Genomic DNA, 16708 nt, shown 5'->3' with positions numbered 1-16708 from the left:
CACACCTGATGAGTCCAGCAGTGGCTCCAGGACCCAGAACCACTTCATCCACAAGTGGATGAAGTGATGAACAAAGAGCCGTGGGCTTTTCATGCACATGGCAGTGTTTGTCCTCCTGTTCAAAGACTTGTTATACAGTGTTTGATGAGTTTTACCATGTCAGTACAAGCTAGTGTTTGGCACTGGCTGACCTCTGACCCCTGGCAGATGGATCTGATCTCACATCCTTCTGTAGATCTTTGGTCCAAACCGGTCCCATTTGGATCCACAAAGCCAACAGGGCAATGAGCTCATGGTGGGTCTGTCCACAGATGACATACATGCTTCCTGTTGTTCTGTCACTGGACAGTGGCGCATGAGGCCAGAGCCACCAGGCTACATCTACTATGACTACTACGTCTACTACCACTACCACTACTACCACCAGTACTACTACTACCACTACTACTACATATGTAGCTATTGTGTTACTGTGAAAGCATGCTTCATATGTAGCAAAAAAATGTAAAGTACTTATAAAATACTATTTATGAAATACTATGTGTACTTTTGTAGCAGAGCGAGGTCTTTTTTTAATGGTATTTGAAAGAGCGTTGCACTTAACCAAGCGGAGTACTTAGTAGGGATGTAACGATTACCGGTATAACGATAAACCGTGGTAAATTCCCTACGGTTAGTATTACCGTTTAAAATCACAGGGGCCAAATTTGCGGCCTGGAGACTAAATCTGGCCCAAAGGATGGATTTGTGAAATACAAAAACGACACTGAAGATATTAACAATCGAGGACGTCAAAATCATTTTAATTCAGATTCCACATACAGACCAATTAGATACAAAATAGGTCAGACCAGTAAAGTACTATTATTAAACCTATGAATAATGAAAACAGCAAATGTTCTCTTTGTTTTAGTGTAAAAAAGTAAAATTACATGAAAATGTTTATATTAAAAAACTGTTATTTTGTTATTTTACAAAAAATGTGAATAACCTGAAATGTCTTAAGATAAGTAAATGCAATTTTACCAATATTCTGCCTGTTATTAAATGTTTTGTGTATTTGTAATCATAATGTAAGTTATAATGCACATGTGTAAATGATAAACTGATAATCTGAGGCAGAATATTGTTAAAATTGCAGTTGTTTTTCTTAAGACATTTCCAGTTGTTCATGTTATTCCAATTTTTGTAAATGTTAACGTTATCATAATGTAATTTTACTTTTTTCACTCTTATTATTTGACATGTCCGGACCACTTGAGATCATATTGGGCTGAATGTGGAACTGAACTAAAATGAGTTTGACAGCCCTGATTTAAATTCTAATTATCATGATAACCCTGTTTGATTACCGCACTTTCAACTCAAACTTGATCTGGAAAATGGTCAAACAATGGCCATAAGGTGCCATCTTTAATGCACACTTGTATGTTTGATGTTTACATGTTAATATTTGAATGTTTCTGCAACAGAAAGTATATTTTGCCTCTTATTTTATTTGTGTTTGTTTTTTGTTTTTTTTCAAAAATACAACTTGGTTAAATTATTTCAGTGTGTGTATTAGTACTTTTTGAACATTTGAGCACATTGCAACAATACCGCGATAATAAGATAACCATTATAATTTTGGTCACAATAACCATGAGATGAAATGTTTTTATCGTTACATCCCCAGTACTTAGTTTGGATGTGAAAGGGTGTAGTGGACAATCAGCAGGGCTCATGCACAGGAAAATAAGATGTAAATAAGTTCTTGTGTTTTGGGGGAAAATGTTCAGGTGGAACAAGAAAGAAGAGTTAGACAAATGGGTGAAAACATAACCCAAGAGTTATTATTATTCTGATTATTATTATTCTCATTCTGACTAACTGTTAGTTTCATTCTAATCCCACTCCCTTTATTGGCGTGAGTCAGTAGAGATGAAGTCTGAGTTTTCTGTTGTGTACTGCTGCTCTCTGCAGCCAGCTGTGATATCCTTCAGTTCCTCGTTCGTCTGTAGGGTTTTAGTTTGCAGATGTCATCTCTAGTTTTGTGCCTTCCCCTCTAAAACACTCTGTCATCTGTATAAACACTGTGCAAAATGCAATACTGTGAAGAACTAGAAACCGTTTTCTGTTGAAACTTTGTCCGTCTGTGTGATAACATCGAACATTAAAGGACAAACATGACACCAACTACTGAGCTTTTACTTATTCAAGTGTTCAGGTCTGTTTTTATTTACGGAAGTCCAGTGTTTGTCTGTACTTTTTATAGGTCCACTATAAAAAAAAAAAACAAAAAAAAACCACTGAGATGAAGATACTGTTTGTCGGATAAATCCATTATTACTTACTATTACCATGATTCTGTAGCAAGGTTATATCATTAATGAAAACTAACGAAATGACCAAAACTAGAATTGAAAAAATCATTTTCGTTAACTGAAATAAAACTATAATTAAAGGGAAAAAAAAAAAGAAGATAACTTACTGGAACTGTATTGTGTGCTTACAAAACTAATTAAAACATAAAAATTGTGGATAAAATTCCCTTTCGATTTCGTCTTTGCCAAGTCAACATTGATACAAAATGATTTATTTTGCTTGAGCAATTTTAGCTAGCGGCACTATACGACACTTGACAGTCCGTCACTTGTGGTTCCAGTCGTCTTCTGGTCCCCACTCTACCTGGAAACATGGAGACTAAAGTTGGGAGAAAGCAGCAGAGTCCTGTCTGGGATTTATCTGAATACGATGTCAGAGAAGAAGAGAAAAGATATATCTATTATAGTATATATTATATATATATAGTTATGTAATTATGTAATATATGTATATATACTATGTATATGTATATTATATATATATATATATGTATATGTATATATCTATGTATATATATATGTATATGTATGTGCTATATATATATATATATATATATATAGATACAATATATGTATAGTATGTGTGTGTATATATATCTATATATATATATATATATATATATATATATAATATATATGTCTATGTATGTGTTATATATATATGTATATGTATATATATAAAACAAAAAACTAATACTATAAACTAAGCATTTAGAAAAAATGGAAACTAATAAAAACTAGCAAACCTGCTCTAAAAACTAATTAAAACTAACTGAATTAGAGAAAAAAAGTCAAAAATAAATAAAACTAAACTACAATGAAAATCTAAAACTATTAGAACTTGTTCTGTAGTTAAATGTAACAGCTACAACCTCAACTAAGAAACATTTTCCACAGAATGGAAAATGATCAAAGACAGCAGTAATATTAAATGTACTTTTCAGTATTTTTCATTGCAGATGTTGAACACAATATATTTCAGGTTTTGTGCAACATCATTTAAATTTATATTTAACCCATAAAGACCCAACATCCACCGTCAGCCAAAATCATGTACTGATCTAAAAGGTTGAATAACTTCCAAACCACTAAACCTCTTAAAACATGTCAATAATTGGTGTAAAATGCATTGGATCATCTTTTCATGGTCATCAGATTGACCCATTTGGACGTCAGAGGTTCTGTAGTGAATGTGGAAACATCGTCATCTTCTACCACATTGATTCAACGGTAAAACTCATGGAGTCGGGTCAATAACAGTGGATGGACACACTTGTTTTTACTTTCTCTTATTGATATATTTGCTGAAAATGTCACTTTTTCTTCAGTTTCTCTGTTTTGATATAATAACCCTCAGCTTTAATCTGAGAATAATATTATAATAAATGGTGGTAAAAGTAGCTCTGGGTCTTTGTGGGTTAATTTGCAAATATGAGGAGGAGATAACAAATGATGTGAGCAGATGATTGGAATCATTTGGTCCAAAAGCAACATCCAGAAAGGTCTGGACCAGGGCTGTCAAACTCATTTGAGTTCAGTTCCACATTCAGCTAAATGTGATCTGCAGTGGGCCGAACCAGTGAAATAATAACAGAATAATATAGAAATAATGTCACTCCAAACTTTTCTGTGTTTTAGAGTGAAAAAGTAAGTTTACATTATGAACAGGTTTTACATCAACAAACTATCCTTTCAAAAGATGCGAATAACATGAAGAAACTGAAAAAATAAGTGTAATTTTAACAATATTCTGCCTCAGTTTATCATTTACACATGTACATTATAACGTACAGATCACAGTGGATCTACAAACACACAAAACATTTAACAGGCAAATTGTTAAAATTGCCCTTACTTCTCTTAAGAAATTTCAGGTTATTCATATTTTTTGCAAAATTATTTTTGTTTTAGTGTAATACATGAAAATATTTACGGTACATTTACAAAGAGAAAAATGTGGAGTTGTCATTATTTATATGTAATTATGATAGAATTTTACTGGTCCTCCCACTTCAGATTGAATTGTTCTGAGTGGAACCTGAACTAAAAGGATTGTTCATATCTTCAGTGTAATTTTTGCATTTCATAAATTCATCCCAGGGGCCGGACTGGACCCTTTGGAGGGCCGGATTTGGCCCCTGGGCCGCATGTTTGACACCTGTGATCTAGACCTTTAGAGCAAAGATGGGCCGAGACCGCTCGTTTGACACCAAATGTGTGAGGAAATTATTGGAATGATTAAAGCAGTTTTCCTACATTAATGTGATTTGGGATATTTCTGAACAGAATAAAAGATTCAAAGGATCAGGTTGTATTTCATTGTGTAAACAGTGTTTTTCAACCTAGGCGTCGAGACCCCACATGTGTCGCCTGGAATTTCTGGGAATTCATGATGAATAAAATAAATAAAATTACTAATAAAAAAAATACATGGTGAGTTGAGAGACAGTCACATACATAAGACATGACAAACTCTAAAATGCTGCAGCGCTTTCATAATTCATAGTTTTCAGTTCTTGTTTGTTCAGTATTAATTGTCCTCCTTGTAAATCACAGCTGGACTGACTGGACAGATCCTGACCAAGGAAAATCCAATTCTCCCTTTGTGCAGTATCTACACCTGGGTTTACTGCCTCTGTCCACAATAATACACATTATATAGACTAAATGTGTCTAAAATTAACGTTTATTTACAACATAGCATAGCAAACTATTACGATCAAAAACTAATTTTACCAAAAAAATAAATAAGTCTCCGTTTTGAATGTTTGGGGTTGCCAGAAATTTGTGATGTTAACCCTTTTATGCATCAATTATGAGAGCCTTAAACAAGAGTGTTTTTATTCCTCATTAGGCATTTAAAAAAACAATGCAATTGAAATTTTTTTTTATGATCCTATTGTTCATGGAGTTGCAGCTGGACGCCATGCATTTCATTTTTGAAGCAAAGAAACGTGTATTTACTGATATACTGTGTGAAATCTAGAAATAAAACCACTTTTAAAGTTGCTAATCTGATGTTTTCTCACATTTTAACATACTCTAATAGTAGTCATTACTAACTTTATGGAGATAATATGCAAAAAAACAACTTTTGTTTAAAAAATTTCCAGTCCGATAACAATAACAAGCAGTTCATTTCCACTCAAACATGTAGTGCAGATCAGGTTTATCAAGAACACCAAAGTTACAGTAATGGTATGAACTACAATGTTTGGGATGATGCATGTTGGACTATAAGGAACAAGAACAACAAAACCCATGAATACACAAGAGAACAGCTGGAGAAGAACTGTGCACTGGAGTGACTACTATGCATGAAAGGTTCAAATGGAGTCACGAACCAAAAAGGTTGGAAACCACTGGTGTAAAGGTCAAGGGTTTTGTTTTTTGTTTTTTCTTCATGGCTTTGCTTTAATACATTTTAAAAACTCCTGAAATGCCAGAACACGCAGCACTATTGTAAGAGACAGATGTGACGTAACACACCTGTTCATATGAAATTCAATCTGTTTTCACTTACAGCGAACTGCCATTATATTGGTGAATAAGACTTGAAATGAATGATGATCTATGAATAATAAAAGTGACTGCTGCTGTCCATACTTCCTATTCATAAACTCTGTGTTGTTGAATATCACTAAATCCCATGTTTAAAGCACTGACTATAGGAGTTTCTATGATCGTCTGTGGTTTACATCTGACATGTGTTGTTTGGTGTGAAGCGTTTTGAGCTCAGGTGCAATAATAAAAGGGATAAAATATCAGCTGTGGAATTAAAAAAAAAAAATTGCGGCAGTTAAGTTGGAAAACCACAAACTGATTTGTCGTGAACTTGTCTGGTTTGGAGCAGTTCTCACATCAGCCACTGGATGTCGCCCTCTACAGATAAATCAGTTCACTAACAGTTATTTCTCAGAGCAGGGCTGTCAGACCCATTTAGTTCACGTTCCACATTCAGCCCAATATGAGCTCAACTAGGCTGGACCAGTAAAATAATAACAGTGAAAAAGTTAAATTATGTGATGAAAATGTTCTACAAGGTTTCCTTCACACATAAAGACCCAAACAACCTCTGGTGACTCAAACCATCCACTGATCTAAAACTCTGATCCTCTAATCCTATCAATCCATGTCAATAATGGTGTAAAATACAGTTCTTCATCTTTTCATGATCATCAGATATGACCATATTTGGACATTCAGAGGCTCCGTAGTTACTGTGGAAACACGGTCATCTTCTACAACATTGATTCCTCAGTAAAACTCATGGAGTTGGATCAATGACAGTGGATTAAAATGAGTGAAGAAATTAAAAGTACAAAACAATTTTTAAAAATAAAAAAATAAACACAAACCAAGTGAAATGAAGGGGAAAAAAATAAAATAAGCAACAAAATGAACAAAACAGCCAAAGTATTGAATGAAAAGGAATAAAAATGAACAATAAATCAACAAAAAAAAGCCATAAACTGAACAAAATTGAAGAAAAATAATGAAATGGGCAAGAAATGTTGAAGAATAAACTAAATAAGCAAAAAAGCAACAAAAAAAAAAAAAAAAAAAAAATGAAGGAAGGAAGGAAGGAAAATTAATTAAATAGCCAAAAAAATGAACCACAACAGCCAAAGTAATCAATAAATGAACAGAAAGAATTTTTAAAAAAAAGAAAGAAAAAGAAAAAAAGAATCAGCAACAGAAACAAAATATGCCACAAACTGAACAAAATGTAAGAAATATGTTGAAATAATTGGTGTAAAATACAGTTCTTCATCTTTTCATGGTCATCAGATATGACCATATTTGGACATTCAGAGGCTGAATTACAATGATTTTGACATCACTGAGTGTTAATATCTCCAGTGTCATTTTTACATTTCACACATTCATCCCATGGGCCGGACTGGACCCTCTGGAGGGCCGGTTTTGGCCCGGGGCCGTATGTTTGACACCTGTGTTTTAGGGTCATGTGTAATACAAACAAACCACAGAGTCTTTTGGAAATGCAACAATATTTGTTCTGTACTGTTGAATGTTTTCAGATTCCACTTTTGTACAGGGACACAATTACCTGCCTTTTTGGTCAGACTGGTGTGTGTGTGTGTGTGTGTGTGTGTGTGTGTGTGTGTGTGTGCTGCGCGCACATGCGTCAAGGTTCTAATAGTTTTGGATTTTTCATTATAGTTTAGTTTATTTAGTTTTGACTTCTTTTTCTCTAATTTAATTAGTTTTAATCAGTTTTTTAGAGCAGGGTTTCTAGTTTTTATTAGTTTTCTTATTTTCTAAATGTTTAGTTTTAGTTTAGTTGTAGTTTAGTCGTCTCTTTTCTCTTCTTCTCTGTCGTCGTATTCAAATCAATCCCAGACAGGACTCTGCTGCTTTAGTCTCCATGTCCAGGTAGAGTGGGGACCAGAAGACGACTGGAAACCACTAGTAAATACTTAAATATCATATGGTGCCAGCAGAGAAATTGACCGAGCAAATAAATCGCTTTCGTATCAGTCCGACATTGACAAAGACGAAAATGAAGGCAATTTTATCCATAATTTTTATCTGTTTTAGTTAGTTTTATAAACACACAATACAGTTTCAGTTGTCATTTTTTTCTTTTAATTATAGTTTTTATTTATTTCAGTCAATGAAAATGTTTTTACAATTCTAGTTTCTATCATTTCGTTAGTTTTCGTTAACGATATAACCTTGGTGTGTGTGTGTGTGTGTGTGTGTGTGTGTGTGTGTGTTCAGTTGGCGTCCATCCATCTTCCATCCGTCATCTGTAAACTATTTTTCAAGAATCTTCAAAACTGTTTATCACAATGACTTCATATTTGTTGTGGATCATCTTTGGTGTAATGTCTACCAAGTTTGTTCAAATAATTGGCAAATATTGATTTTTGAATTTTTTTATAAATTTTTTGAATTTTTCAAATCTCCGTTTGTTTATAATGGGGCAAATTTCAAAGGGTTATAACTTTAAAACAGTTGAAGATATGATATAATTATTATTGGCAATAGATAGGAAGTCACATATGGGCTTTCAGTTGGTGCCATGACCTTTGACCTTGAGTGACCCTGAACGGTCAACCAAATGTCAATTAATGTCTTTAAATATGCCGTTGGACTACAGGAGCCTTGGTTCTAATTAGGGACGCACCGATCTGATACCAGTATTGGGCATACTCAGTGTGTGTACTCGTATTTGTACTCGTAAAAGTAATCCGATACAAATGCACCGATACCACTTACGGCTGTGTGGACATTCCCAGTTCAGTGCAGCAGGTACGAGGAGGAGGAATAATGTGTGAAGAGTGTGGAGACTGAACCAAATAAATGAGGGTGATAAAAGTAAGGCTGACTGACAGTACCGTTCAGACACAGACAGATACAGACGCAGCGTTCTGTCCGTCCTCTGCGTACATTCCATCTGTTTTCCAGGTGATGGAGGATGAGTACCCAGACAGAGAATACCAGCAGAACCGTGGAGGTAGAGGATCTGTTCAAAGAGCCACTGTGGGAGTTAGAGAAAACTACTGACACATTTAGGACAACTACCCAGGGCTGGACCGGTTTACATCCTACTGATAATACTATGGAGGTACGGAGCGGTGCAGACCACCGCCAGCGGAGGTGAAAACCAAACTTGTGTCTCATTTGTCTTTCTCTTCCTGCTGAAGCTAAACTTTTAACCTTACCAGAGAAAACCTGTAACATTAGTATCACATTAGTGTTTCCTCTGTCGTCTCCATGTTTGTTATTACTGACATTCTTCTTCTTCTTCTTCTTCATTAAACTTTCCTCTTCTTCGTGGTATTTGTCCAGTATGGTTAATTCAGAGCGGCGCCCCCTGGTGGATTAATTGACAAACGCTCATTCCAACACATTAAAGGTGGGTCTGAGATCTTGGAAAAAACAGTTCCAGCAGCTACATTTTGAAAAATACTCAGTTCAAAAGTCCAAACCCCTTTCTTCAGACGTCCCTCTGAAGCCACGCCTCCAGAGTGGTGGCACGCACAGTGTTTGTTCCCGAGGGTTCTCCAGCGCTGCACAGTAACAGTTCGCCGGCTCTGCTCTGCTCCGTACCCGGGTTGGGCTCCAACGGCCGAACCGTCTCCGACAGCGGCTGAGGCTCCGTTCCCTGCTCCGGTCCCGTACGCCTCAGGCTCCTACCCCGACTACGGCCCCGGCTGAGCCTCCAGCCGGCGTATCCCTCATTCAGTCTCCTCTAACCCCCCCACTCTTCCAGAACAGCCCCAGTTCAGACCTGTGTGACTAACGTTCCATTTCCTAGTGGTTTATGTTTGTGACTAAACAGTTTGCAGGTGAACTTTCCATCCTAATAGAACTGATATAACCAGGTTCTGGCTACACTTCCTGTACAAGGGTCCAGCCTCTGGGAACACAAAGAGGGGAAGAGGGGAGGGGTGAATGCCAGCTGAGTTTGATAGACATATCACCATTCAATCATTTCCAGTGGGCGCTGAAAATGATTGGATGGTGTTTTTTCTGTCCTACCCGTTCCACAGGTGGCTGATTTTTTAAAATTTTTGTGTTACAGCATTTAATTAATTAGTTGTAATCGGGGTGTGAAGGAATATAGTAAAAAGGAATATAATAAAAATGCTTCAGAAAAACATCTCAGACCCCACCTTTAAATGTCAGTAGCAGCACTTTGTTCCAGTCAGACTAATGACAACGACAATAAAGCACATTTACAAAAGGAACTAACAACTGGAATGGGATTATTAAGTACTTGTATCAGTACTCGGTATCGGCAAGTACTCAAATGTAAGTACTCGTACTCGGTCTGGGAAAAAAGTGGTATCAGTGCATCCCTAGTTCTAATTTTAATAAATGTCATCATTAAGAAATGTTGAGTGTGACCCATGCAGAGGCCTGTTTGTGTGACTCAGTGACAGTCATGTGCTCCCAGTTTTTCATTTTCCCACATGATGATGACGCCAGCGTTTGCCACATTATCGGCCTGTTGTTATTAATATGAAAATGTAGCTGAAGTGGACCGTGGAAGTGGAAGGGGCCTGCAGATGAACCTCACACTGTGGGTTTATCCGGCCTGGATTTCTGGGACTGTTTATGTGAGTAGATGCTTGGTGAAACATAAGGAAGTGGTTACCATGGCAACACAGCCGTTCTCAACTGCTTCTACCAAATCTCAGAAGCTTGAAGGAAAAGAAAATATGTTGACAAACCTAATGATGGAACTAAAGCAGAGGCATGTAGAGTGTTTAAGGACTGGCTGGGTTGAAAAGGACCAGTGGGACTCACTCACATGGTTTTCAGAGCCCTTCCACCTGTTTCCACTGGAATATGAACCCAACCATCGACTGTTCCTGCAAGTAGGCCAGACAAAGTATGACCTCATTCTCCTGTTACAACTGTTTTATCCATCTTTGTTACAACACATTACAACAGCCACTTTAACACACTACTTTTTCAGATGTACATGGTCAATAAATTCCAATTTAAACCCTTTAAACCCCTGGACATATTATTCAGTGAGACAGGTTTTGATTGATTGAGTAGTTATTTTGAATATGAATGTCAAAACAGAAGAAAATAAATAAACAAAACACTTACAATAAGACATACAGTATAATACATAATGAAAAAGGAGTGAGAGGAAGTACAACTTAGAAACTCCACTCCTTCCCTTATATAATTAATAACAATAATGACTTCCTAGTCTAAGCAGATCTATACTATATACTATAATATGACTGATACTTACTATTAAATAATTTGGTTTCTGGCTTCATATTATGAACAAATATAATGTGATTTACATAAACACATAATACAATAACATATATGTAAATACATATTATACACAGATTTATACATACACCATATACTATATACCTATATACTTATATACAAACACACAACACACACACAACACACACACACACCACACACATACACACACACACATACACAACATACACATACACAACTCTACATACGTATACATACCACCAGTGTCGGCTGCTCGTCTTTCAGACAGGGGAAGCTCATTGTCGGCTTACATTAAAAAAAAAAAAAAAAAAAAAAAAGAATTAAGAAAATGCTCAGTGACCTTATCGTACCAGTAGGCGTCTTTTCCAGGGACTGGACAGTGTCCTCTGAATGTCCAGCAGAGCTAGGGTGCTTGGATGCCTTGGCCCAGTGTGTTGTGGGTGTCAGAACTTCAGCCTTTTTAAACTACGAGGCTCCTTTCACTGCGACCTAGCCGACGTTTGACTGATTTAACTATCTACAAAACCATATTCAACTCAAACAAGAAATGATTAAGGTTATGGAACTGAAAACAAGAAAACCTGAAATTATGTGAAATTGAAACAAGGAAGTACAATGAGTGTGTTTTATTTACAGTGCAAGAAATGAATGAGTAATTTCGTAGTGGTTTCTGTGATTTCACAGCAGAATGTGTGACGGTATTAAACTGAACTGTGTCAGTGAAGGAGCAGATCTGAAAACAGCTGTCAATCAAACGGGATTCAGCCTTTCGACCGATCCTCCAATCAGCACATGGGATTCTGGCGTCCGGCCCGGCCGAGCTCCGCCCACAGCCCCATTCACCCCCAGAGACGCTAAGCATCCGGGGGCGGGACAACATCGTGGCATTTATCCAATTACCGTCCAGTTTTGACTCAATGAAAACACAGTTCCACTCAGTCCCACTGAAGCCCACAGACGGACACAGTCTACGGACAAATGCACTGAGCAGAGATGGAGGAGAAAACACAGACACGGGAATGGAGGAGAAGGGAACAACAGCCAGTCTGTTGGTTTGTGATAAAGCTGATTCTGAACGAACTCATCTGTGAGATGAACGTGTTCTAACGCATTTGTAGTCAATAAAATGTCAACACAACCGAACACATTTAACCATTTAATTTTGTAATTTTAGGGGAAACCAGGCTTCCCGTGCAGTCTATGAGAAATCGCCACTGCATACCACATACTTGTACACACTGTAAAAAAAAAAACAGTAAAAAAACTGTATTATTCTGGCAGCAGGGGTGCCGAAAAAATACTGTAAAATAATGGAAAATAACCATCTCATAAAATATGGTAATTTTCCATAATTAAAATACAGTTTTTTGCCCTAACTTTACATGAGATTTTGCTTTTTTTTTTCATAAGTTTTAATGTTTAATGAAGAATATTTACATGTATTAAAACTGTCAGGCCTGTCTCCAGACGATAGTCTGGTTTTGTCTGTCTTTTATGTTGTCGGTCATTTCCTGTTTTATTTTGTTAAGTTTCCCTCGTGTGTCATGTCTGGTGTCTTTGCTTCCTTTCCCTGATTGTGTCCACCTGTGTGATTACCTGACTCCGCCCTAATTTGTTTCCACCTGTGTCTCACTGTCCTCCCTCCCTTTTGTGTATTTAAACCCTGTCTTTTCCCCTTGTCGGTCGCCAGATTGTATTTTCCTTGTGAAGTACTTACCAGCGTTTCTGATCCTGTCTGCCTGCCTGCCTGCCTTCCTGTTTTTTGACCCGGTTTGCCATCTCGTTTTTGCCTGTCTGCCTAATCCCTGTCGGTTTGTCTGCCTCATTCTGACCTCCTGGTTTTTGACCCCCTCGCCTGACTTTAACGGTACGTGAGCTAGCCTGGTCCCTATGTCCTGTTGCCTGTTTGACTGTCTTCCCGTGTATGACCTGGTTCCGCCACTGACCTCCCTCTGCTTCTCCCCAGTCGGGAAACCGTGTTCTACCGAACCGGACGGTGGGTTTTCGTCTCCGGTCCGGGGCCCTCACCCTGAGAAGAACCCCGTCACCATTATCTTCAAGATTTTGTACTGTATCATTTTTACTGAACTGTCAGTGAGCTTGGTGTTTAATAAACACTGTGAACTTTTCAGTCTGTCTCTGGGTCGTGCATCTGGGTTCAGTTTTCATACTCTGAGCATTACAAAAACAATCAAATTCCCTATAAATATATACATAAATAATCTTCAATGAGACTCAGTTGTCCAATCCACTGATAAAAACTGTATTTGGACAGTTTATCAGTGCTTATACATGTTATACATTCACAAAAATACATTTATTCAACATTTTTGTTGTGAAACCTCCTGTAATTACACAAGATATTTGTCTATAAACAAACAAGTCTGGTTCAACTGACAGAACTAATACTTCTTTTATGGTTAATTGTCAGTAATTTTGTCTTGTTTAATTTAATTTTTTTTTTTTTTTTTTTACAGTATTTAACTTTAAATTAGCAGTTTAATCTTATAAATAGAAAGAAACATTTGTGAAATTATGATACATTTGCAAATGTATTTTAAATATATTTTTCTGTGAAAAAAGAAAACATTTCTTTTGAAAAACTGAAATTTTTTGGTTATTCACAGTCACAGTTTTTTCATGTTATTTTTCATTTGACATGTAAAATCACAGTCTATTTTTGTAATTTCACTGATATTTTCCTGTATCTTAAAAATACAGGAAAAATCTGTAAAATAAACAGTGAAAATTCTGTTAAATTACAATTTTTTTTTTACAGCGCATCTTTATAACACCCAGTGATCCCCAACACCTCCCTCATCCCTGTACCTCTGAAAAATTGTGTCTTTGTACGTCCTTTTAAATTCTGTCATGCTTGGACATTGCTTTAACTCTATACTGCTGCGAATTTGCGTCTGTAGAAGAGTCATAAAAGCTGAACTCAGAATGTACATCAATAAGAGACTTAGGATGTTGAACATGACCTGTGAACTGGAACACGCTGAACACCAACGAGTACTTGAATTTGGGCCCAGTAGGTTTTGTTTTGGACTCTTTTTCTAAATCAGTCCAGCTTCTTTTTCACACCTGGTTGAACTCCAAAAAGGCAGTTACACAGTCAAAACACAGGAAAAAAAAAAAAAAAAAAGAAAAAAAAGAAAAGAAAGAAAGAAAAATCCCAACAACACTGCAAAAACAACAGTAAAATCAGTAAAACACAAAGAAAACAGTGTAAAAAAAAAACAAAAACAAAAACTCAAACCGTCTATTTTTATAGTGAGTCGGTGTCACCCACTGGTCTGTGTTTTACCCCCCATTCCACAGGTGGCAGGGGGTGTACTGAGCATGCTCAGATGTCTGTGGAAATCACAAGGTCTATTCCACAGGTGTCAAACATGTGGCCTGGGGCCAAATCCGGCCCAGGATGAATTTGTGAAATGCAAAAATTACCCTAAGATATGAACAGTCCTTTTAGTTCAGGTTCCACATTCAGACCAGTTCAATCTCCAGTGGGCAGGACCATTCAAATACTATTATAATAACATAGAAATAATGACAATTCCAAATTTTTCTCTTTGTAAATGTAAATATTTTCATGTATTTACACTAAAATAAAGTATAATTTTGCACAAAATGTGAATAACCTGAACAAATATGAACCACCTGAAATGTCTTAAGAGAAGTAAGTACAATTTTAATAATATTCTGTCTGTTATTAAATGTTTTGTGTGTTCGTAGATCCACTGTGATCTGTACGTTATAATGTACATGTGAAAATGATAAACTGAGGCAGAATATTGTAAAAATGATACTTATTTTTTCAGTTTGTTCATGTTATTCACATTGTTTCAAAGGATAGTTTGTAGATGTAAACCTTTTTCATAATGTAAATTTACTTTTTCCGCTCTTATACATAGAGAAAATTTTGGAGTTGACATTATATATTATTATGGTATTATTTTACTGGTTCGGCCCACTGCAGATCAAATTTAGTTGAATGTGGAACTGAACTAATTGAGTTTGACAGCCCTGGTCTATTCTATGAGCACATTTTAATATTTTTCCTATTGAGCCATCAATTGACTTTTTATGAATATTTCAAATAAATCATATATTCAGAATGCTCACCACAGACATATCAGGGGTTAAAGGGTTAAATCAGTCCGTTGTGTCCTTGGGTAACTCACTTCACCCACCTGGCCTCCAGTGTACGAATGCCTATGAATGTTTGGTGGTGGGAGGGGCTGTTGGCATGGACTGCTGCCCCAGGGCTCCAGGGCAGCTGTAGTTTAACACCACCAGAGTGGATGTGAGAGTGAATGAATAATGGATCAATAATGTAAAGAGCTTTGGGCGCCTGGAAAAGCACTACAGAAATCTAATCCATTATTATTATTCCTTTATTGAGTCAGTTTTCTCTTTTTGCCCGGTGCCGTGGTTCGCTCAGACCTCAGTTACAGAAAAAAACTCACTGAATCAAATAGTCCGATGGTCCAGTCACCTGATTGGTCAGTCCCAGTCTTGTCCCGCCTCCCTGTCCACTAAACAGGTCTAGAGGATGGCTTCATCCGTTCTTAATAGTGACTCCCATCCTTTACCGGGTGAATTCCAGCTCCTTTCTTCTGGACGGAGGTTTTTAGTCTCAGGTCCAAGACACAGCGTTTATAAAAACAGCTGTGTTCCTGTCGCCGTCACTGAGCTCAAGAAGAAATAGTGACATTGCACTTCATTTACTTATTTTAGTTATTTATCCTATTTCTTTGCTCTATTTATTACCTCCGCCAAGGAGGTTATGTTTTTGCCAGGGTTTGTTTGTTTGTTTGTTTGTTTGTCTGTTCGTTAGTGTGCAACATAACTAAAAAAGTTATGGACAGATTTGGATGAAATTTTCAGGGTTTGTTGGAAATGGGATAAGGAAGAAATGATTAAATTTTGGTGGTGATCGGGGGTGGGGGGGCCCACGGGGGGGGCCACTGATCAGCCTTGGCGGAGGTTTGCGCTCTCCGAGTGCTTCTAGTTATTAAATTTTTTGTTCTTATCCTGGTTTTTATCCCAGACTGTTTTTATCTTCTTGGGGTTTTTATTGTGTTTTATTGCATCTTGTTTTTATTTATTTATTTTATTCTTTTACTTAACCATGCTGCTGTACTGTTGAATGGTGGAACACTGAGCACTTTTTGTCCTCTCTGGACGCTCAATCAAGTACCTGCCAAACAGGGTCAATGTATGTTTTTTTGTAATGTCAAAAGCAATCACCATGTTGAATTGGTTGAACTGTTGAGTCTGTTTGTTTGACTGCACTGTCATGATCATACTGTTGTGTATAATTCAGTTACTGGATTATGTATTTGTTGTGGTTCGATGCCAAAATTAGGAAAATAGTATAGTTTGATTCTTGTATCAAGTTAGTGATAAAGGTGTAAAAGCACTGAGGGGCAGGATTAAATTAGTTTATACTTCTTCCTACTCCTTTTTGACCATGCAATATTCAGACTTGTATGTGCTGAAGATAGATTCTGTCCATGTAAATGTTTTATTTTCTTTATTTTGTTTTATTTTGTTTTCTTGCATGTTTGAAATAAATAAATAAA

The 16708-nt window shown here is 36.6% G+C and overlaps 1 long non-coding RNA gene across 1 annotated transcript; it reads left to right on the top strand.

Annotated features, from left to right (window-relative positions):
• The first annotated feature begins 518 nt into the window (after positions 1-518).
• Positions 519-15685, top strand: LOC115433829 (uncharacterized). The gene is made up of 3 exons (XR_003937431.1): positions 519-627; positions 9250-9253; positions 15673-15685. It is a non-coding gene; the product is annotated as an uncharacterized LOC115433829 (long non-coding RNA).
• The last annotated feature ends 1023 nt before the right edge of the window (positions 15686-16708 follow it).

Source organism: Sphaeramia orbicularis, chromosome 15 (genome assembly GCF_902148855.1).
Source record: "Sphaeramia orbicularis chromosome 15, fSphaOr1.1, whole genome shotgun sequence".
Lineage (NCBI taxonomy): Eukaryota > Metazoa > Chordata > Actinopteri > Kurtiformes > Apogonidae > Sphaeramia > Sphaeramia orbicularis.
The sequence above is the reverse complement of the archived record's forward strand: the minus strand, read 5'-3'. Positions and strand labels throughout refer to the sequence as shown.